General features: G+C 38.9%; 1 long non-coding RNA gene across 4 annotated transcripts; it reads left to right on the top strand.

Annotated features, from left to right (window-relative positions):
• Positions 1-3,717: 3,717 nt before the first annotated feature.
• On the top strand, positions 3,718-16,093 carry LOC102116126 (uncharacterized). Of its 4 annotated transcripts, none has more exons than XR_006697729.2 (4): positions 3,718-4,435; positions 6,159-6,282; positions 11,300-11,452; positions 11,999-16,093. It is a non-coding gene; the product is annotated as an uncharacterized lncRNA (long non-coding RNA). The 4 variants fall into 4 exon arrangements; XR_012433487.1 differs by lacking the exon at positions 3,718-4,435 and adding an exon at positions 5,969-6,014 and having other exon boundaries at positions 6,159-6,238; positions 12,002-16,093; XR_276179.4 differs by lacking the exon at positions 3,718-4,435 and adding an exon at positions 5,969-6,014 and having other exon boundaries at positions 6,159-6,238.
• Positions 16,094-24,122: the final 8,029 nt, after the last annotated feature.

Raw genomic sequence — 24,122 nt, 5'->3', positions numbered from 1 at the left:
TTTATTTATTTATTTATTTATTTATTTTTTGAGACGGAGTCTCGCGCTGTCGCCGGGCTGGAGTGCAGTGGCCGGATCTCAGCTCACTGCAAGCTCCGCCTCCCGGGTTTGCGCCATTCTCCTGCCTCAGCCTCCCGAGTAGCTAGGACTACAGGTGCCCGCCACCTCGCCCGGCTAGTTTTTTGTATTTTTTAGTAGAGACGGGGTTTCACTGTGTTAGCCAAGATGGTCTCGATCTCCTGACCTCATGATCCGCCCGTCTCGGCCTCCCAAAGTGCTGGGATTACAGGCTTGAGCCACCGCGCCCGGACAAATCATCTGCAAAATAGATGAAAAACAGTTCAAAGCAGAAACATTTTTTGTTAATGGGTATAAAAATAGATACAATGAATAGGAATAGATACAATGAATAGGAATCTAGTATTTGATTACACAACAGGGTGGCTACAGTCAGCAATAATTCGTGTACATTTTAGAATAACTGAAGGAGTACAATTGAAATGTTGGTAACACAAAGGAATGATGAATGGTTGAGGTGATGGATGCTCCATTTACCAGGAGGTGATTATTAGACATTGTCTGCCTGTATCAAAATATCTCAGGTACCCCATAAACATATATACTTACTATGTATCCATAAAAATTAAAAATAAAAAAATTTAAAAAGAAGGAAAGAAAAATACCTTGGTCAAAGATTTGGAGTTAAATATATTAAATTTTAAAATAAAATTTTATTAGGTTCAAAAATATTTGTCACCAAAGCAATAATATTAATGTAGCCCACATTTACTGAATACATTTTAAAAGCTAAAAGATGAACATAAAACAACTAGGCATTTAACTGAAGATTCTAGAGGGAAAAAAGCAACAAACAAGAAGAAGAAATAAATAAAAATAAATGTGAAAATGAATTTAAAAGCAAGTACACAAATTAAAGGTAAAAGTAAGTTTGAATACATCAAAATGAAATATGTCTGTTAAGTAAAAGATTCTCAAAAAAGTTAAGGCATACGCAATATATTAAGATATTCACAATATTGATAACTAACAAGTATTATCTAGAAAATACAAGGAACTTCTCGGTGGCTCATGCCTGTAATCCCAGCACTTTGGGAGGCCTGAGGTGGGCAGATCACGAGGTTAGGAGATCGAGACCATCCTGGCTAACACGGTGAAACCCCGTCTCTACAAAAAAAAAAAATACAAAACATTAACTGGGCGTGGTGGCGGGCACCTGTAGTCCCAGCTACTGGGGAGGCTGAGGCGGGAGAATGGCGTGATCCCGGAAGGCGGAGCTTGCATCCAGCCGAGATTGCGCCACTGCACTCCAGCCTGGGCCAAAGAGCGAGACTCCGTCTGAAAAAAAAAAAAAAAACAAAAAAAAAAAAAAGAAAAAAGAAAATACAAGGAACTTCTTCAAATGAACAATAGTATCAGCTATCACCACAGCAAGTGAAACACTCTGGAAGAAAATGAGCAGATTCCTAGGAAGCGGCATGGAGAGCAAGCAAGCACATCAATAGATGGTCAACCACATAATAGAGTGCTTCACAGGAAAGCCCCGGATCTTAGAGCTGGCCGGCAAGCTTTGATATGCAAATGAAGGCCATTAGAAACTGGATCCACCCAAACATGGCGATTCCTGCCCTCTTCTTCCTGCCCTTGGCCTCACATGTGCCTGGCAGCATGGCCGCTCCCATGTATCTCCACGTGTGTAGAACATCATGGCGCCCTATATTTGCATATTAAAAGGCTAGGGTGGGAGGTCCAGCTTTTTCCACCAGCTATGTGAGTGACATGCCTGGTCAAACCAGTCTCCTGAGCCCTATGCAAATCAGACACTACCCCCTCCAGCCTCCTCATACAAGCAGCCACTTTTCCGAGGCACACAGGGTTTCCTCTCTTGGCTTTGGAACCCCCCTCCTCAGTCCCTGTATGCAGGAGCGTCTTTGTTCTTTCTTGCCTATTAAACTCTCTGCTCCTTAAAACTACCACCAAAAACAAAAACAAAAGCAAAAAAAAAAAAAAAAACATAGTGCTTCAATGAAAACGGGAAACCATTTTATCCCCGTCATTGTAAATAATGAGAAAATCTGATATTACCATATATTAGCAGGATTTTGACGAAAATTACAGTCTTCTTGCACCGTAGGTGAAAATGTAAAATGATACAGCCAATCCGGAGAGCAACCTGGGAATAACTGGAGAGACGGCATGTGTGTGCACACAACAAGCTGGCAGTAGTTCTTCCCAGTATCACCCATGGCTAGTGAGTAGAATTTTGGTTTTGAAGGGAAAATTGCTGTCAAGTCCCCAAACAAGGGTGAACTTGGCAACAATCTTTTCACGGGATTTGTTTTGTTATGCAGTCTAGGTACTTGACACCCTTCCAGATGATGGGGCTTGGGAATTTGTGTCAGCTTTCCCCAGTCTCACATAGATGCTCAAGGGACCATGTTAGAGGATATTTATTGAAGAGATGTACGTGGTAGCAGCTGTTTATTTGTAGGGCATGGATAAGTAAAATATGGGGCAGATATGCAGCAGAACACTGCACTGCTGTTAGAAGAGATGGACTGGATGAGCATTGTGGTAGGCTGAATAACAGTGCTCCAAAAATGGCTACATCCACATGTCCACAACCTTTGCGGCTGCCGTTAGGTTAGCGATCTTGAGATGGGAGTGGTGATCCTGGGTTCCTAAGGTGAGCCAATGTGATAACAAGGCTCCTTATCAGAGGGAGGCAGTAGGATCAACAGTCAGGAGTGGAACATGTGATGAAGGAAGTAAAAGGTGGGCGTGAAGCAAGCAATCAGACATGAGCCAAGGAATGTGGGTGGCCTCAGAACCTCCAAAAAGGACCAATTCCTAAAGTCAATAAAGGGCTCATTGACTTTAGCCCAATGAGACTGATTTTGGACTTCTGACCTCCAGGACCGTAAGAGAAAATTTATTATTTTTTTTTGTGGCGGCATAACTAAGAATCTTTATTGACGGACATTTACATTGTTTTCAATCCTACCCTTTTAAATAGATCACAAAATGTACATATGTCATTGTGTATGTGTTAGTTTATCTTTAGGATAAATTTCTAGAAGTGCCTGGTTAAAGCACATACAGTCTTACATTTTTGATAGATTATTTGTAATTTTGCCACATTGCCCTCCAGAGGGTTTGTAACTATTTACGTTCCTGCTTGTTTTCCCACAGTCTTGCCAAGATAGTCACCAAACTTCTGGATTTTTGACCTTCTAATGAGAGAAAAGTAATATTTCCATGTATTTTTAATTTGCATTCCTTTTGTAAGTCAACACTGATCATCTTTTCACATGTTTAAAAATCATTTGCAGTTATTTTCCTGTGAACAATCTGTTCATATTCTTTGCTCATTTTTCTACAGGGTTGATGGCCTTATTGATTTGTAGGAGCTCTTTATGTAAGAGATTAGCCCTTTGTAATAGGAATTGGGAATTTTAGCAAAATATTTATGACTTCTAACCTAGGTTATCATTCATTTCTTTGCTTTGCCTATAGGGGTGTGTGTGTGTGTGTGTGTGTGTGTGTGTGTGTGTCTGTTGGCATAGAGGATTTGTAGGTTTTTGTATAGTCACTGTAACAATCATTGTTATGGCTTCTGGATTTTAGGTAATAGACTTTCGCACTTACAGGTTATAAAAGAAATGTGCTACATTTTAGATAATTTTTTTTTGTTCTTTGAAGCCACTAAGTTTGTAATAAGTTATTAGAGCAGCATTAGGAAACTAACATAAGCATACAAGGTGTGTAGATGTTAAAATCAAGCAGTTGAGTAAAATAAATTTAAAAACATATGACATTTTTTTCTAGGATACACACAGACCCAAGGACTATAAGAAGTATATTCAGGAAAAGGGAATGGGAGTGAAGATGATGGTAGAGTGAAAAGACAAAATAATTAAAATAGACTGTCTTGTCCAGAGTAAGTGTGATATGAGCCATAAAGAAGACAGTATAGTGAACACATCTCTGCATCTGAGATCTCCCATAACACTCCTCCTATCAAATTGAAAACAAAGAAAGAAGGAAAACAATGGAATAGAACTGGCTGAAAAACACAGAGCTGGTTCTACGGAAAGACTTAGGTAAACCCCTGGCTTTTGTGACCACAGAAGAAAGGGAAAGGGAAGAAAACTGAGTAACATTATCATTTGGTGTAAAAAATTGGTTTGGCTGCAGATATAGAAGATACTTAGAAATTAAATACTACTTAGATGAAAAAACATTTTTTGGGGAGAATTGTAAATTACCAAAATTGATCCAAGGAGTGGCTTAAAAAGCCCCAATGTGGTGGAAAATCAAAGAGGAATTTAAAATGTTCTCCCAAATCTAATCCTCCAGAAGCCAGATCCAGAGATTTCAAAAATAACCTAATTTCATCAATATCTTCAATAAATAGGTGAGTCCTTAATCTGTTCTGCAATGTGGAAAATGACAAAAACCTTCTGTCCTACCCCTAATAGTAAGCCCAGGGAAGATTAGCAGTGTGATAAAGAGGAATTCCTGTTTAAGAAGCAGGTGACCTGTTTTCTAAGCATGCACATTCCACTTGTAAACTGGATGCTCTTGAGCAGTTATCCTAATATCCCCCTGCCTTATATACTCGTCTGTCAAACAGGTGTTTAATAAATGCTGACATTAGCTCTGCCCTTCATCTCCCGGCTGTTCTCTGATCTTCACTATTGGGTTTGCTGTTGCCTCCCCTCCCCCTATAATTCAGAGCACATATAGACTGGGGCTATATGCAGTCAGAATTGGCTCAGACACTGGAATGGGATGGAGCCTATATCCATAGGCTATATCCATAGGCTCCACAGGCTGGGATGGAGCCTATATCCATCCATAGGCTCCATCCCAGTCTGGTGTCTGAGCCAATTCTGACTGCATATAGCCCCCGTCTACTCTTCCCCATCTCTTCAATCCAAGACAGACTTTATCTTTGTGACTTTCATAGATTCTGGATGAAGAGGAGGCAGGGCTGACCACTGAACACCAACACTATTCCCTAGCAATCAAAGCTCCCCACATCCCACACTGTTCACCTCATCCCCCAAATAGCTTCATTTTCATGTCAAGGATTCTGTCTTTCTTCTTGCCAATCTGTCCATTTTTAGTCCAGGGTTTCCTGACTTGGTGACTACAGACACTAAAAGGTTGCAGGTATCAGTAGCAAGGGATTTCAGAATGCTTTCTTATACAAATGTTATCTGTAGATTGAATATCTCATACACATAAGTGTTGCTATTTTTCCAAATGAACTTCTATCAGTCTGAGTTCAAGCAAGAGACAGAAACCACATGGTAATGTAAATCAAGAGAAGTTTAATATAAAAAAATTATTCAACGGTGATAGAAGAGTACCTATAACAATGTAAAGAGAACTTTCAAGGGTATCTGAGGATTGAGGGAGAGTACCCAAGGAAGGACAACTTGGAAAGAGGGTTCTCTCCCTAAGGCTGGGGTTCAGGCCTTGTTGGAGAAGGTGTATTTGCAGTCCACCAGATGTCAGAGAAGCCTCCTATTTTCCAGGACCAGAGCTGTTCCATAGCTGCTGGGCAAATAGGATGCAATCTCTTGGAGCACAGGCAAACTGAGGCTGTGGCTAAGTGCACAGTCAGGCCACTGCTGGGGACATGAGGCCTGGAGTACACAGTGCCTGTGTTGCAGGGCTGTGAAGTGGCCACAGGCTCAGGATCAGGCCAAATAGTCAGTGAGGGACTGTGCCTCTGGGCAGATGGTAGGGGCAGGGCACACAGCGGGATGGTCTTATACATAGCACCACTGATGGATAATGCAGCTGGAGCAAGAAGAAGAAAAGTAGCACACCAGAATCAGGAAGAGAAACTTGCTTTCTTTGCAATGCTGCTCCAGTGGCATCTGCTGACAAAGCTTAACGCTGTGCTCACTGTAAAGGAGAAATGCTTAAAGAGTTTAGTGCATGTTTGTAGAGCAGCTGCTGAAGAAATCTGGAACAAAGAGGTAATAAATTGAAAACTGGCATAGCGCTGGTAGAATTAGTGAAATATAAATTTATGTTAAATCTCTGCTGATTCCTAGTTGATTTTTATCGTTATATATTTTTAATGAACAGATTTTTATTGTTATATATTTCTCAATTAACAGATATAAAGAAGATGACAATTAGCATGTGGGGAGTCCACAAGACATTTTGATGTGAAATGTGGGTCCTTCTTCTTGACAAGGTGGGAATATGCTGCTCTAGCAAGACTGCAGTGATGAATCCCAGGTGACGCCCACCTGTTGGCTTGACTCTAAAATAGCGTCTTCCTGTCCAGCTGTCAGGTTTTTGTAACTCATACTCTTAACTCTAGTGTGAATCATTTGCATAAATTATGGTTGCAATTCCTGAGCTCCTGGTGTATCACTTCTTGACCTTCTGAGTCCCAGGATGCAATTAGCCCTGCAAATACCTGACCTTTTCTCTAACTACCTGTTCATTGTCTCAAAAAGTCTGGCCACTTGTCCTTCTCATGAACTAGGACAATTGATTGAATGAATGAGTGAATGAATGAATGCCTGTCCCCCTCCTCCATGGTTTTGAGAATTATTATTAAAAATGCATATAAAGCCTATGTCGAAATGTACCAAGCAGCATAAATCATCATAACTGTTATTACTGATAATAGTCACACTTTTAAATGAGGCTTTATTTGCCTTTCAGTAGATCTCATTTGCAAATGGTGGTTTAAAAAAAAAAAATAAGTGGTTTCTACTTATAACCAAGCTCATTGGTAACTAAGCAATTCAAAAATTCTGTGGCATATATATTGTCAACAAGACTCTGTTTTTAGACTTTACTCACTTGCAAACCCATGTCTAAACATTGCAGCTATAGCAACATGCAAGCCCAGGTGCTAAATCACCTGGTTGGGAAGATAGAAACCATCTCACATTGCATCTAAGAACTCTGACCTGAATTATATTTTCCAGGAAGTAGGTGAGAGTAGGGGAGAGGAAAGAAGAAGGGAGAATTAAGAGCAAAAGTTAGTTTCATTTAAACTGAAACAAGTAGGTCAGCTGACATTGTGCTAAGTGAGCCTGCTCACTTTTCAGGTTAAAGTTTTTCCTTAAACTCAATTTTTTGGTAAAAGAAAAAAGAATAAGACAACTCCGGGATACAAATTGTGAAACTTGTAATGATGATGTGATACCTTAATTTGGTTAAAATGCATGACAGTGTAAGTCAGGACAACCTTCGGCTGACACAAATGAGGAGTTATGCTCAAGTGCACAAAAGCTTTCCCATGAGCCACTTGTTTTTGGTTTTAATAAGGCTTCATCTCTTTAAGTGGATTACCAGTAAATTCTTCTGCTAGTTAATACTAGAAAACAAATGGGAAGCCTGAGGTTTTTCCCCACAAGATGGCTATTTCTAATATCAAGATTGTCACAGCCATTTAGGGGATGGGAGCACAAAGTCAAGAGAAAGCATCAAAAAGTGTTTTGGGGTCGGGAAGTAACATGAAGAAACTCGTGCTTAAAGAAGAATATGTTTGCAGGTTGGTGATGTACACAGCTAAGCAGCCAAATAAACCGATATAGTAATTCAAGTATAAAAGCCCTCAGAAGTTAACTAGTCAAGCCCCTTTCTAGTACAAAGGAGGAAACTGAGCCCCAGAGATTAGAGAGGAACTTGCCTAAAATCTCTTACCTGGTTGTTGGCAGAGCTGTGTACGTCTCGTGACCAGTCTAAAAAGTTTTGGCTACTATTCTTTTCACCAAATGTCACTGAACTTTAGAGGTGACATGACATTCTCATTTTTAATATTTTATATTTTGAGGTGATCTAAGAGTTGGAGATCCCAGGGGGTTATTTTTCTTTGGGATCTTAGTTATAAATGTTCTTTTCTCTAACTGCAACCTCCTTATAGATTTCCTCTCTCTTTCCTCCAAGTCTACTCCAGTTGCTTTTCTTTTTCTTTTCTTTTCTCTCTCACTCTCTCTCTCTTTTTTTTTTTTTTTTTTTTGGGATGAAGTCTCACTCTGTTGCCCAGGCTGGAGTGCAGAGGTCTCAGCTAACTGCAACCTCGGCCTCTTGGGTCCAAGCAATTCTTGTGCCTCAACCTCCTGAGTAGCTGGGAATACAGGCTCACATCACCACTCCCAGTTGATTTCTGTATTTTTAGTAGAGTCGGGGTTTCGCCATGTTGGCCAGGATGGTCAATCTGGCGACTTGAACTCCTGGCCTCAACTGATCCACGTGCCTTGGCCTCCAAACGTGCCAAGATTATAGGCGTGAGCCACCATACCCAGTCTACTGCAGTTGTTTTCAAACCAATCATAGCATAACAATTTCGTAACATTAGACATATTTCTTAGCTATTTTGTGTCTCAATTTCCACCATAATATAGAGAAAACAATACCACCTACCTCATGGGGCTGTTTTAAGAAAAATTAGTTAACATATATATAATACTTAGCGCCTGGCATATCAATGCTATATAAATTTTACCTATTTTTAGAGATAGAAATGTAAGAGAAAGAGTTTTTGTGATACTTTGTTTATTTGTCCTGTTCTGAAAAGTTCATGACACCTGAACCTGATTTTACATGAGCTGATAAAGAATTGCTTGAAGGTCCTGAAGTTAATTCCATTCTTAAGGACTGCATAGTGAGCCTCCAAAATGCACATGGGATGTTGCAGGGGAAGGTCTAGGATGGAAAAGATGGAAGGAAATGTCAGCTGGGGGATTGGGTGAATAAGAAGGTGAGAGATTAGAGAGAGGGAGAGACCCATTTGAGGAGCAAAGAGCAGCAACTCTTTTAATCCCAAGGAGTATGTGTGTGTGTGTGTGTGTGTGTGTGTGTGTGTGTTCCAGGTATGGTATTATGATCACAACTGCAATATTATATTCATCTGATGCTCAAATCTCCAACCGCTCACCTCTTATGTGAGTAAAAGTTCTGTATCTCCGATAGTCTGTGAGACATCTTCCCAGGAATATCCAGCTATTCACTCAGCACAACATGAGTTCATTTTTTTAGAGCCACCTCTGTTCAAAAACCCTATTTATGCCATCGGTAACACCTTCCCTCCAATCACTCAGGCTTAAGATCTGTATTTATTTGCAACTCTTTACTCTTAAAATTTAAGCTGTAATGTATGCTAGGTAAGTGATCATGAGTAGACTATTTATATTTCTGATCTTTGTTTACTTATTTGTAAATCGTAGTTAATTTTAACTACCATATAATAGTTGTTGAAAAGAATAATAGAACTACTACAGTAGTAGTATTTTTCTTTTCAACAACCAGTACAAGGTAGTGGAATTAACTACTAAAAACTATTACCATAGTATTAGTAGTAATGTGGCAGAATAGTATTAATATTAGTAAGAATAAGTATATGGTATTAGAAATACAATACTAATAATAATAATGGCTAACATTTATTAAGTTCTATTTTCTCATTTAATCCTCATAACCACTCTATTGGGCAGGTTGTATTTTTATCCTTAGGTCATAGAATAAGAAAATGAGGCTTATGGAGGCTCATTCACCTGTTCAGTAAATGTTTACTGGGTGTCTAGTCTGTGCCAGGAACCCTTCTAGAAGCTTGAGATTCACCACTACAGAAGATAAGGTCCTCCCTCTTATAAAACTTACAACCTAGTGGGGAAAACCAAGTCAACAAATGAAACGATTACAAACTGTGAAGAATCCTGTGAAGTAAACAACAGAGTCTTGTGAGAGGGAGTAACAGGTGGCTGGGCCTGCTTTAGGTAGAGTAAGTCATGAAGGCATCTGGAGGAAGGTGACCTTTAAGCTGAGACGTAGGGATGAGGAGGATTCAACCCTGAAAAGGCCTGAGGGGAGAGCGCCAAGGCCTCTGAGCAGGAAGGAGCTGGCATACTTGAGAGACTTCAAGACAGGCAGGGGCTGAAGAAAAGTAGGGGCAGGAATGTTGGGGAGGATAAGGATAGGGAGGAGGGGCCTGGCCTAGAACATGGAGAGCTCCATGCACCACGGCCAGCAGTTTGGAGTTTTATTCACATGCAGTGGCAAAGCTAAATACAGTGAAAGCTGAGCAGCGAGTGGCTGATCTAAGTTAAAACTTTTAAATATTCCTCTGGCTTTATTGTGGCAAAAGGGTGTATGAGATAAACCTGGGATACTAAATAGGCACCTATTGCAGTAGTCGAAGCAGGAGATGATGGCGCTTGGACCAAAGGAGCGAGGAGAGATGGATACAAGGGGATAGGTGGGGCCTATGTTTCAGCTGAGAGCTGTAGAGGAAAGCGAGGAGAAGGGAGGAGCCAGAAAGATGTTTCTAGCTTAAGCAACTGGGTGAATGGCAGTGCCAATAACAGAGTTAGGAGGACCAGAGTAGTAGAAACAGGTGTTAAGAAAGAGAAATGGGACATACAATCAAGAGCTCTATTTTGGCCATGTAAAAAAAAAGATGATCCAATCGTCAATTAGAGAGTCGAATACAAGAATCTTGATGAGGAATCTGGCTAGAGGTAAAAATATGGGATTATCTGCATATACACTGTTTAGAACCATTGGCCTGCAGGAGAAAATACACAGAGAAGAGAAGGTGCCTCTGTTCTGAGCTCTGTGGAGCCCAGACATTTCTGAGACAGGCAGAAGAGAAGAATCCAGGTGTGTGAGAAGGGAAGCTTGTCCCACAGCACCCAGTTAGTAAGGAACTGAGTGCCGATGCAACATTTTTGAGGAGTCTTACAGAGTGCCCTGCCCCCTGCAACCTCAATTACTGCAATAGCTCCTTCCGCCTCAAGCTCCTCAGTCTGACTTTCAAGGCCGGCTTTGACTCTTCTCTCCTTCTCCAACCTACTTCTGACACCACAAATATTCCTACACACCCTATAACTTACAAAGCTCTAGAAGCCCGTAGGATGCACTTTTGTGTAACAGTAACCATTTCAATGATAACATTCGTTCATTCAACACATATCGAGTGCTTGCTGTGTATCAGGCCCCCTTCCAGCCTCCGAGGAGACTCCAGACAACAAAGTCTCTGCTCTTGTGGGTTGACACTGGGGAGGGGGCTTCTCTAGTCTGTTTTTTTTTTCATAGATCCCTTATTGGTCACACTCATTTCCATCTCTACAAATGTTCCCTCCTTCCTTCTCAGCCTCTTTCCTCCCCTCCACTTATCCAAATCCTCCATTTTCCATAGAAGCCAGCCAGGCTGAAAATAGCATGTTATGTTCCCACATGTGAGCACTGATATATCTAAACATAAACACTACCTTATCACCGCTACTTCCTCCCACAGGGATGCACACCTACCTACCGAGAGACCTCCAAACAGAGACATCAACATAGAAACCTCCGCAGAGATAACCAGATCTCCATATTGCAAGCCCATGCAAAAAGTAACCTAGAGAAACAGACGCCCAGATGAAGAGGGGTGTGAGTACAAGCTTTGGTGAGTAAAACCAAAGGTGAATTCAGGGGGAAATGGGTACCGTAGAGAAAATGAATAGGGCTAGAGGAGATAGAAGAGAGGGTAAATAAAGGTCAACAAAGCAAGTGTAGGACATTCAGACAGAATGCTAAGCCTGGATAGCCCCTAAAGGGCTTTTGGTGATATTCTGAGCTCCCATGCCTAGCTCATTACCTACTGACAAGATGAAAGGCAGGGCTAGCCATGTTCAAAGCTTTTCTCAGGAGCCCAAATTCAGGGAAAGGCTCTTGCAAGGAAGGTCAGTGCATCTCCATCCAGCACAAGCTATATTAGGGAAATTTCACTGGGTGTTAACCTATTTAACACTAAAGCCTTCTCAAGGATGTAGATTAGTCTAATGCTCTCTGATGGGGTTACGTAAGTAATTCTCTCCTCCGCTTACCTATAGCTAACTAACAACTTCCATTAGCACAAGTGACCTGGTCAAATAGTGAATTGTGATTTAGTACATGCGAAGGCTCATCTATATCAAACAGTGGGGCACTGATTAGTTTCCTTCTATTCCAGCAGATGGAGCTACCGCCTGGAAGGACTCAGTGTGCTTCAGTGGCTGATGCCCACTCCTCAAAAAACAAAACCAAACCCAAAACAACAAGTGGTGTAGAGAGAAACAAGAATTACCAAAAGGGAAAATTACTTGGTCTAGAATTATTTTGTGATTGTCCAACTACCTGCACCAGTGTCTGACCGATAACCCATACTCAATAGATAGTGAATGAATACATCTGACGTAATCTGATGACCAGACTGTAGCTTGAGTTTAGAATAGTAATTCTGTCTGCCTTTTTCTGCTTTGTTTTTCACTCCCGTCCCTTTGATCTTTGTATATTCCTATCCTTTGGACACCCACCTCCATCAAAATGTCACAGAAAAATTCTGTGAAACCTGACTGCAGGGCCAAAGTGATGTCAAAGGGAGGTTTGGTGAGAGGCACGTGATAAAAATAGCCCAGCTGAGGTTCCCATCTGTTTCCCATGCCGTAGCACTATGCCCTAGGCGGTGTTTCTCGAAGTATTTCCCCAGCGTCTGCATCAGTATCAGCTGGGTTGTTTGTCAAAAATTCCAATTCCCAGGCCACACCCCAAAGAATCTGATTCAGTGCTGCTGGGCTGGGGCACTCTAAGTAGTTCTGCAAAATGCAGCTTGAGAATCCCACTTGTAGGTTAAGGAGAGTGAACAATCTTTTATCCTTAATCCTGAAATCTAAAGAGTAGTGAAAACTGAAAACTGCTAGGCTTTCAGAACTCATTTTGGTGGCAAAATCTGATCCATGAAGTGACATCACACTATAAATGATCCTTATTTATTGCACATAATGTGGACATTCACACACTTTGCTGCAGAAATATTAGTGTGTTTGATTAGAAGTAGCTTTCCCTGACCCTACTGGGAATGTTAATGGATGTATAGTATGTACACGGTGCTGAACTGTCTTTCTAAAATCCAAAGAATTCTTTTTTTTTTTTTTTGAGGTGGAGTTTCACTCTGTCGCTCAGGCTGGAGTGCAGTGGCGTGATCTCTGTTCACGGCAACCTCCGCCCCCCGGGTTCAAGCGATTCTCCTGACTCAGCCTCTTGAGTAACCGGGACGATAGGCGCGTGCCACCATGCCCGGCTAATTTTTTGTATTTTTTCTGTAGAGACGGGGCTTCACCATATTAGCCAGGATAGTCTCAATCTCTTGACCTCGTGATCCACCTGCCTCAGCCTCCCAAAGTGCTGGGATTACAGGCGTGAGCCACTGCGCCCGGCCCAAAGAATTCTTGAATTCAGAAACACACTTGACTCTAGGGGGTTCAAGTAAAGGGCACCTGTACTAAATCCTCATGTGCAGTCTCTAGGTGGTGTTTGAAGCAGTACTATTTGATTCTTTTAACAAAAAAAGCCTAATAAAAGGAATGTTGGTTTGAGAGCCAGAAGACTTCATCTTTCTGGCTTCAATTCTCTACCCTGAGAAGCAGATGGCATTTGCATCTTCTGTCTCTAAAATTTTGATTCCACACCTTCTTGCTTTCTTAAGAAATGTTCAGACATTACTGCCATAAAGATGAGATTGTTGTGTATTGTTGTTTGTATTACAAATTTAGAAAGGTGAAAATCATTTTCTTTTTCATAGGTTTCCAGCAGATTCTTGGCTGACATTTCTGTCAGTGATGTGAAAGGACATTTACCCAGATTCTATAGATATTTTGGTTATGCACTCAACAAACCTACAATGAAACTACCAGCATACAAAAGCAATTGTGAACTCCAGAGAGTGCTAGAAAACATTATGGAAGACGGTATGGTTTATGTTAATTATAGAGGACTAAAGAGATGTAAAATAGGAGAACTGAAAAAGCCTCCACTTCCAGTGGCTCTTAGCGTGTAATTAGTCCAAGGGGCAGCAAGCTGCCTTCTAGCAGAATCCTTGTGATCCCAAAGCCTGCATGAGCGGGGCCCCTCTCTAGTGCTTTATACAGTAATTAATATTTAAATGATCTTGCTAAAGCCCTGTCAAGTCCTGAAGCAAGATTTTGAAAAACAAAAAAAAAAACCCCATAAAACACAAAATGAACAAAAACATGAGCTCTGAGTTTGCTCTGTTGAAAGCAATGGGTGGAATTGCGTCTCCTCATAATATGTATGTTGAAGTCCTAACCTCCAGTACCTTCGGGTGTGACCTTATTTGGAGATGCAGACATTACAGAAGTAATCAAGTTAAAGTGAGGTCATTGGGATGGGCCCTAACCTGATACAACTGGTAATTTGGACACAGACACGGTCAGGCAGAACACCATGTGAACATAAAGGTGGTCATCCACAAGCCAAAGGGGAGAGGCCTGGAACAGATCCTTCCCTCACAGGCCTCAGAAGGAACCAACCCTGCCAACATCTTGAGCTTGTACTTCTGGCCTCCAGAACTGTGAGACAACAAATTTGTGATCTTTTGTTACAATAACCCTAGCAAAATACACTGTGACACCCAGTTTCTAATCTGATGACAAAGGGAGGCATCTACAGTCTCTGAGGAGGTGTGTATTTGGGCACTCATTTCATGACTGTCCCACTACCATTTATGTCCTATTCTTTGTTTTCCATTTGTTTCATCTTTCTAATTTTATCTTCTATTTTTAAAAAAGTTTACTGTACTAGACATAACTTTATACGCTGTCTGAAATTCTTCTCAGGTTTACAAATGATATAAATTCGTAAACAAAGATTATCTGACCTTAAGCACATATGGCATACGTGGTTGGGATGAAACAACTAACTAGCAAAATATTACTTTATAAAACAAATTAAACAGCAAAAAATTAAATAGTAAACTCCAACTCTCCTGGACCATTAGAGGAGGAACTGCAAGGGATGACGAAGATTTCATAGCGCAAATGATTTCTGCACTCTGGGAAAGAATTCTTCAGGCAGCACACCACTTTAAAATGGTGCTTGACTCACCAGAACATCAGGGCTGTCTTCAACTTTTCACAACACAGAGCAGAGAGAGAGGAAGATCACTTCTGGATGGAGTGTGGCAGGGATTTTGTGAAGTGTATAAAGAAGCTGGCAAGTGTATAAAGAAGATAGCCATTTACTAAGCATCTGCTATGTAGCAGGCACTCTGCTAGACATTTGTTATGGAATGAATCGTTTAATCCTTATAATAAACTTGCAAGGATATATTTTAGCCCATCCACATTTAAAACCAATAAATATGTGGCTTAGAAAAGTAAATTAACTTGTCTAAGATCAAGTAATTAGTAAAAAGTTGAGCTGGGATTTGATATAAAGAAAAATCTGATCTAAACTTGACAAGATTTCTGCTCCTCCAAATTGCCTCCTTAAAGTTTACACATTGTTTGGTCTCTTCCATACACATCAAAATTATCAATACCTATAGAAATGTCTGATGAAAAGTCTTCCTTTAAATTAGAATATTTAGAAACTTTAGGCCCAGAGACTAAGAAATATGTGAAGTTAGTATAAAAGTACGTAAAATGTTTGTAAAGAAATGATGATACTTTCGTAGACCAATGTGGCATGTAAAACATGGGCCACAGAGGAAGATTAAGAAAAAAATATATGCAATCATAATAATAAAAGTGGAGTTACTCCAGACTATGCTTTTTGCCAATTCTTTAGTGAGAAGGGATTGATAGTTAATTACAGAACCACTTTCTATGTTAATTCTAGATATTATATTCTAATCCTTAGAAAGTAGACTGTGGAAGAACTAATAATTGCCCTCCAGGACCTAATCTCTTCTTCTCATAAGAGAATTTATGGTTGCCCAGCTAAAGCTTCTATTTTGCAGCACTCTTTGCAGATAGATATAGCTATGGACTCAGTTCTGGCCAGTGGACTCTGAATAAAGGTACTGTGTGACACTGTTGGCTGTGCTCTAAAGCTAAGGGATGTGCCATCTCATCCCCTGTGCTCCCGTTGTTGGCTGGGAAACTGGTAGGGTAATAGGCGTTAAGCCAGCCATTACAGACTTTCAGATGGAAACCAGTTGTTGAGGATGAGAGAGCAACATAAAGAAGACCCTCAAGATTGTGGGGCTAATTTACCAGCCTGAATTGCCAACCTGCGTTTTTGTATTACAGGAAAATAAAGTGTGTGTTTTTAAAGCCACAGTTATTTTGAGTCTCATTGTAACTGTAGCCAAACCAATAATCTAACGAATAAACTATATTCTAACTAATAATTAAACAGAACACTCCATTCCCCAAATCTCCTGAATATGAATGTATGCAAGAATTCTCCATGTAGAACTATATCACTTATTTTGGTATTCATATTATGGTCCATTTTCTCCCGACAACTCATTAGGACTTGTCATTTCCTTGGTTTCTGAACTCTCTTCAACGAAAAGTCTGCCAAGGGATTCTGGCTTCTCATGTTGTCTTAGGAGTATCTTGACTGGGTCCAGAAACCTTGGGTCATTCCTTTTAAGTGCAGGATAGGTACAACTGGGAAAGTGAAGACACCATAGGATGATCTAATATTTATTAGTGATTTTGTTTATGCCCAAACAGTCCAAAAAGTGTCTGGAAATTTCTTCCATAATCTGATTTATAAGAACCCTTTGAAACCTGGGCAGCATGTTGGATCAGGATTTTCTCAGACTTGTCTGAGGTTTTTAGATCTAGTACATGGGCAGCTTCCTGAAGAGGGGTACAGGGGGAAGCATGTGTGTGGAGGAGGTGCTATAACCAGAATTCCCCTGTAGTTGCCTTTTCTAAAATAGGGTTTAGAGATGTGGGAGGAGTCCCCCTAAACCACTAAAATGTCTCAGTTGTAAAACTGATGACTCTTTGGTGAGCACACAAAGCCAACAGCTTCACGTTCTATAGTCCATTTAGACGAAGAAAGAAAAAGTAAAAGGGCATTTACCCAATTTCTGTGGATGATTGAACAGGCTATTGCACTCTGCAAAACTAGGAAGTACTAAGCAAATACTAGAAAACTTATTACAGAGTTTGAAGCAGAGTTAGTTTCAGGTAGGATCAGGAATTGCAGATAACCTCTTGAATTCTTTGTCTTCACTTTACATATCCTATAGCAGAAAACAAGGGGTCAGCCTCATATAGTGGATGCTAGAGTTTAGGGGGGCAAGGTGGGATGGAGGAGGCAAGGAGACCACCTGGGGATATTAGCTATATCCTGCCTTATAAAAAATGCTATAGGGGGCCGGGTGTGGTGGCTCACGCCTGTAATCCCAGCACTTTGGGAGGCCGAGGCGGGCAGATCACGAGGTCAGGAGATTGAGACCATCCTGGCTGACATGGTGAAACCTCGTCTTTACTAAAAATACAAAAAAATTAGTCAGGCAAGGTAGTCCCAGCTACCTGGAAGACTGAGGCAGGAGAATGACATGAACCTGGGAGGCAGAGCTTGCAGTGAGCTGAGATTGTGCCACCGCACTCCATCCTGGGTGACAGAGCAAGATTCTGTCTCAAAAAACAAACAAACAAACAAAAAACGCTATAGGGAGTTCTTCAAGTTGAAACAAACAGCAAAAAATGCTAACAATGTGAAAACATATGAAAGTATAAAACTCACTGTAAAATAAGAATATAGTCAAATTCAGGATACTCTGATATTGTAAAGTATGTGCATAAATAACTTTTAACTCCAATATAAAAGTTAAAAGACAAGAGTATTAAAAATAACTATATCTATAATAATTTGTTAATGATACATGATACACAATAGAGGTAAATTGTGACATCAATAATATAAAATATGGGGAAGGAAAGGTAAAGTGTAGAGCTTTTCTAAATTTGACTACTTAATTTTACAGTGAGCTTTATACTTTCATATGTTTTCATGTTGTTAGTTAGAATCTTTTCATTTGTTTTCATGTTGTTAGTTAGCATCTTTTCATTTCAACTTGCAGAGCTCCCTTTAGCATTTCTTATAAAGCAGGTCCAGTGGCAATGAATTCCCATATGCAACTGAAGTTGAGTTGTTTTCTGCTTAAAATAGACTATTATAACTACAAGATGCTTTATGTAAGCCTCATGGTAAGCACCCACCCAAAAGCTGTAATAGATACACAAAAGATAAAGAGAAAGGAAGCAAAGCATACTACCATCAAAAATCATTACATTATAAAAGAGGGCAATAGAGGAAGAATGGAACAAAGGAACTACAAAACAGTGAGAAAACAATATGGCAGTAATAAGTTCTTCCCTATCAATAATCACTTTAAATGTAAATGGGTCAAATTCTCAAATATAAAGTCATAAAATGGCTGATGGATTAACAAAAGACCTCCCTATGTGCTGCATACAAGAGACTCACTTTAGCCTTAAAAACACACACAGGCTGAAAGTAAGGAGATGGGAAAAAAATATTGCATGAAAATGGTTACCAAAAAAAGAGCAAGAGTGTCTATACTTACATGAGATAAAATATACTTTAAGTCGAAAACTGTCACAAGAGTCAAAGAAGGTTACTATATAATAATAAAGAGACTGATTCATCAAGAGGATGTAACAATTGTACATATATATGCACCCAACATTGGAGCACCTAAATATTCATATATTAAGCAAGTACTAAAAGAACTGAAAGGAAAAATAGACAACAACAAAATAATAGTACGGGACTTCAGCACCTGACTTTCAACAATGGATAGATCATCCAGACAGAAAATCAAAAAGAAAACAGCAGACTTGAACAATGCTATAGGCCAACTAGACCTAATACACATATACAGAACATTCCACCCAACAGTAGTAGAATACATGTTCTTTTCAAGTGCACATGGAACTCTAGGATAAATTATATGTTAGGCCACAAAACAAATCTAGGAAAATTAAAATCTTATCAAATATATTTTCTAACTGCAATAGTGTGAAACTAGAACTCAATTATAGGAGGAAAATTGGAAAATCCACAAATATATGAAAATTGAACAACATACTCCTGAGCAATAAATGGGTCCAAGAAAATATTTTTAAAAATCTTGAGACAAATGAAAATGAAAACACAACATACCTAAACCTATAGGATGAAACAGAAACAGATGAAGAGAGAAGTTTATAGTAATAAATGCCTACATAAAGAAAAAAAATCTCAAATAAATAATCTAAACTTACACTTCAAGGAACTAGAAAAAGGAGAACAAACTAAGTCCAAAGTCAGCAGAAAGAAGGAAATAATAAAGACCAGAGCAGAAGTAAGTGAAATAGAGGCTAGAAAACCAAAAGAAAAATGCAATGATACTAAGAGTTGGTTTTTGGAAATAATAAACAAAATTAAGAAACTAGGTAAATTAACTGAAGAGAGAAAGAAAATTCAAGTAAATAAAATTTTACATAAAAAGGAGATATTACAATGATATCACAGAAATACATAGAATCATAAAAGATTACTATTAACAATTATATGCCTGGCTGGGCACGGTGGCTCACGCCTGTAATTCCAGCACTTTTGGAGGCTGAGGTGGGTGGATCATGAGGTCAGGAGATCCAGACCATCCTGGCTAACACAGTGAAACCCTGTCTCTACTAAAAACACAAAAAATTAGCCAGGCGTGATGGCGCACGCCTGTAGTCCCAGCTACTTGGAAGGCTGAGGCAGGAGAATGGCGTGAACCTGGGAGGTGGAGCTTGCAGTGAGCCGAGACCGTGCCACTGTACTCCAGCCTGGGCGACAGAGTGAGACTCCATCTCAAAAAAAAATAAATAAAAATAAATTATATGCGAACGATTGGGTAATCTAGAAAAAATGGATATATTCCTAGAAACATACAATTTACCAATACTAAATGATGAAGAAATAGAAAATCTTTACAGGCAAAAAACAAGTAAGGAGATTGAATCTGTATTTGAAAAATCTGTTAGTGAAGAAAAATCCAGGATCTGATGTCTTCACTGGGGAATTCTATCAAAGAATTCTTCTTAAAGAAGAATTAATGCCAATCCTTCTCAAACTCTACCAAAAATTTAAAGAGGAGGGAACACCTTCAAACTTACTTTACAAAGTCAACATTACCCTGATACTAAATCTGGAAAAAGACATCACAAGAAAAAAAATTGTAAGCCAAGATGAACAATGATGTAAAAATCCTCAATAAAATACTAGCAAGCCATATTCAATCGCATATTAAAAGATCATACACCATGATCAAGTGTGATTTATTCCTGAGATACAAGGATGGGTCAACATACACAAATCACAATGTGGTGTATCTGTTATGTGATACACTACATTAACAGATTGAATAATAAAAATAATATAGTCATCTCTATAGATGCAAAAAACCCACATTTGACCAAATTCAACATCCTTTCAAGATTAAAACTCTCAACAATGTAAGTATTGAAGGAATGTACTTCAACATAATAAATGCCATACATGACAAGCCCACAGATAACATCACACTCATTGGTGAAAATTTGAAAGCTTTTCCTCTAAGATTAGGAATAAGATAAGGATACTCACTCTCAATACTTCTATTCAAGGTAGCATTAGAAGTCCTAGCCAGAGCTATTAGGCAAGAAAAAGAAATATAAAACTTCAAATAATAAAGGAAAAAGCAAAATCACATGATCACATGATCTTATATATAGAAAACGGATTACATGATCTTACATGTAGAAAACCTCAATGACTATAGATTCAATGCCATTGCCATTAAGCTACCAATGACTTTCTTCACAGAATTGGAAAAAACTACTTTATAGTTCATATGGAACCAAAAAGACCCCGCATTGCCAAGACAATCCTAAGCCAAAAGAACAAAGCTGGAGGCATCGCACTACCTGACTTCAAACTATACTACAAGGCTACAGTAACCAAAACAGCATGGTACTGGTACCAAAACAGAGATATAGACCAATGGAACAGAACAGAGCCCTCAGAAATAATACTACACATCTATAGCCATCTGATCTTTGACAAATCTGACAAAAACAAGAAATGGGGAAAGGATTCCCCATTTAATAAATGGTGCTGGGAAAATCGGCTAGCCATAAGTAGAAAGCTGAAACTGGATCCTTTCCTTACTCCTTATATGAAAATTAATTCAAGATGGATTAAAGACTTAAATGTTAGACCGAAAACCATAAAAACCCTAGAAGAAAACCTAGGTAATACCATTCAGGACATAGGCATGGGCAAGGACTTCATGTCTAAAACATCAAAAGCAACGGCAACAAAAACCAAAATTGACAAATGGGATCTAATTAAACTAAAGAGTTTCTGCACAGCAAAAGAAACTACCATCAGAGTGAACAGGCAACCTACAGAATGGGAGAAAATTTTTGCAATCTACTCATTTGACAAAGGGCTAATATCCAGAACCTATAAAGAACTCAATCAAATTTATAAGAAAAAAACAAACAACCCCATCCAAAAGTGGGCAAAGGATATGAACAGACACTTCTCAAAAGAAGACATTCATACAGCCAACAGACACATGAAAAAATGCTCATCATCACTTGCCACCAGAGAAATGCAAATCAAAACCACAATGAGATACCATCTGACACCAGTTAGAATGGCAATTATTAAAAAATCAGGAAACAACAGGTGCTGGAGAGGATGTGGAGAAATAGGAACACTTTTGCACTGTTGGTGGGACTGTAAACTAGTTCAACCATTGTGGAAGACAGTGTGGCAATTCCTCAAGGATCTAGAACTAGAAATACCATTTGACCCAGCCATCTCATTACTGGGGATATACCCAAAGGATTATAAGTCATGCTGCTATAAAGACACATGCACACATATGTTTATTGTGGCACTATTCACAATAGCAAAGACTTGGAATCAACCCAAATGACCATCAGTGACAGACTGGATTAAGAAAATGTGGCACACATATACCATGGAATACTATGCAGCCATAAAAAAGGATGTTTTCGTGTCCTTTGTAGGGACATGGATGCAGCTGGAAACCATCATTCTCAGCAAACTATCGCAAGAACAGAAAACCAAACACCACATGTTCTCACTCATAGGTGGGAATTGAACAATGAGATCACTTGGACACAGGAAGGGGAGCATCACACACCGGGTCCTATTGTGGGGAGGGAGGGATAGCATTAGGAGATATACCTAATGTAAATGGTGAATTAATGGGTGCAGCACACCAACAAGGCACATGTATACATATGTAACAAACCTGCACGTTGTGCACATGTACCCTAGAACTTAAAGTATAATAATAAAAAAAAGAAAACCTCAATGACTACACCAAAAAAAAAAAAATCCCAAAACTGTTACAATAAATAAATTTGGTAATGTTGTAGGACACAAAATCAACATACAAAAATTAGTAGCATTTCTGCTACTAACAATGAACATCCAAAAAAATCTAGAAAACAATCCCATTTACAATATCATAAAAATATTTAGGAATGAATTCAACCAAAGAGATAAAAGATTTGTACATTGAAAACTATAAAACATCTATGAAAGAAATTGAAGAAAAAAAATTGGAGGTATCCTGTGTTCATGGATTGAAAGAATGAATATTGTTAAAATGTCCATACTACCCAAAGTGATCTATAGATTCAATGTAATCTCTATTAAAATTCCAATGATGTTTATCACAGAAATAGAAAAAAAATCCTAAAATCCATATGGAACCACAAAAGACCACAAATAGCCAAAACAATCTTGAGCAAAAAGAACAAATCTGGAGGCATCACATTACCTCAGTAATTGAAAGAGTATATTATTGGCACAAAAACAGGCATATAGGTTAGTGGAACAGAATAGGGCCCAGAAACAAATCCACACATTTATGGTTAATGATCTTCAACAAAGGTCCAAAAACACACAATAGGCAAACGACAGTCTCTTCAATAAATGGTGTTGAGAAAACTAGATATCCACATAAAGAAGAATAAAATTAGGCATTTATCTCAAAATGGATTAAAGACTTAAACACGAGAGCTGAAATTGTAAAAGTACGAGAATAAAACACAGGAAAAAAGCTTCTTGACATTGGTGGGCTGGGCAATGATTATTTGAATATGACCTCAAAAGTATAGGCAACAAAAGCAAAAACAGACAAATGAAATTGCACCAGACTAAAAAGCTTCTGCACAATAATCAACAGAGAGAAGAGACAACCCACAAAAATGGGAGAAAATATTTGCAAATGATTTATATGGTTTTGGGTTAATATCCAAAATATAAAATGAACTCAATCAACTAAATAATAAGAACATAAATAACCCAATTAAAACACAGGCAAAGGACTTTATAGACATTTCTCAAAAGAAGACATATAAATGTCCAACATATGTAATAAAAAAAAGCTCAACATTACTAATCATCAGGGAAATGCAAACCAAAATCCCAAGGAGATCTCACCTTACACATGTTAAAATGACCATTATCAAAAAGACAAAATGTAACAAGTGTTGGTGAGGATGTGGAGAAAAACAACTCTGGTACACTGTTGATGGAAACATAAATCATAAATTGGTATAGCTATTATGGAGGTTCCTAGAAAAATTAAATATAGAAGTATCATGTGATCCAGCAATCCCACTTCTGGGTACATATCCAGAGGAAATGAAATCAGTATGTTGAAGAGGTATTTGCTCTCCCATATTCATTGCATCATTATTCACAATAACCAAGATATGGCATTAATGTAAGCATCCATTGGTGAATGAATAAAGAAAATGTGACACACGCACACACACACACACACACACGTAGAGGAATATTATTTAGCCCCTCAAACAAAGGAAATCCTGTTGTTTGTGGTAACATGGATGAACGTGGAGGACATTATGCTGAAAGAAATAGGCCAGGCACAGAAAGACAAATACTGTATAATTTCATGTATTTATCTAAAAAATGTCAAACTCAGAGAGTAGAATGGTGGTTGCTAGGGGGTGGGTGGAAGGGGGAGGTATTGTTCAAAGGCTACAAAATCTCTGGCAGGATGAATAAATTCTGGGGATCTACTATGCAGCATGACAGCTATAGGTAATAATGTAATGTATACTTGACATTTGCTTAGAGTGTAGATCTTATATATGCTTGTCACATATACACAAAAAGTTAACTATGTAAGGTGATGGATATGTTAATTAGCTTTATCATGATAATCATTTCACAATGTATACATATATCAAAACATCATGTACACTGTAAACATATGCAATTTTTAT

Source organism: Macaca fascicularis, chromosome 4 (genome assembly GCF_037993035.2).
Source record: "Macaca fascicularis isolate 582-1 chromosome 4, T2T-MFA8v1.1".
Taxonomy (NCBI): Eukaryota; Metazoa; Chordata; class Mammalia; order Primates; family Cercopithecidae; genus Macaca; species Macaca fascicularis.
This window is presented reverse-complemented; position numbering and strand designations above follow the sequence as displayed.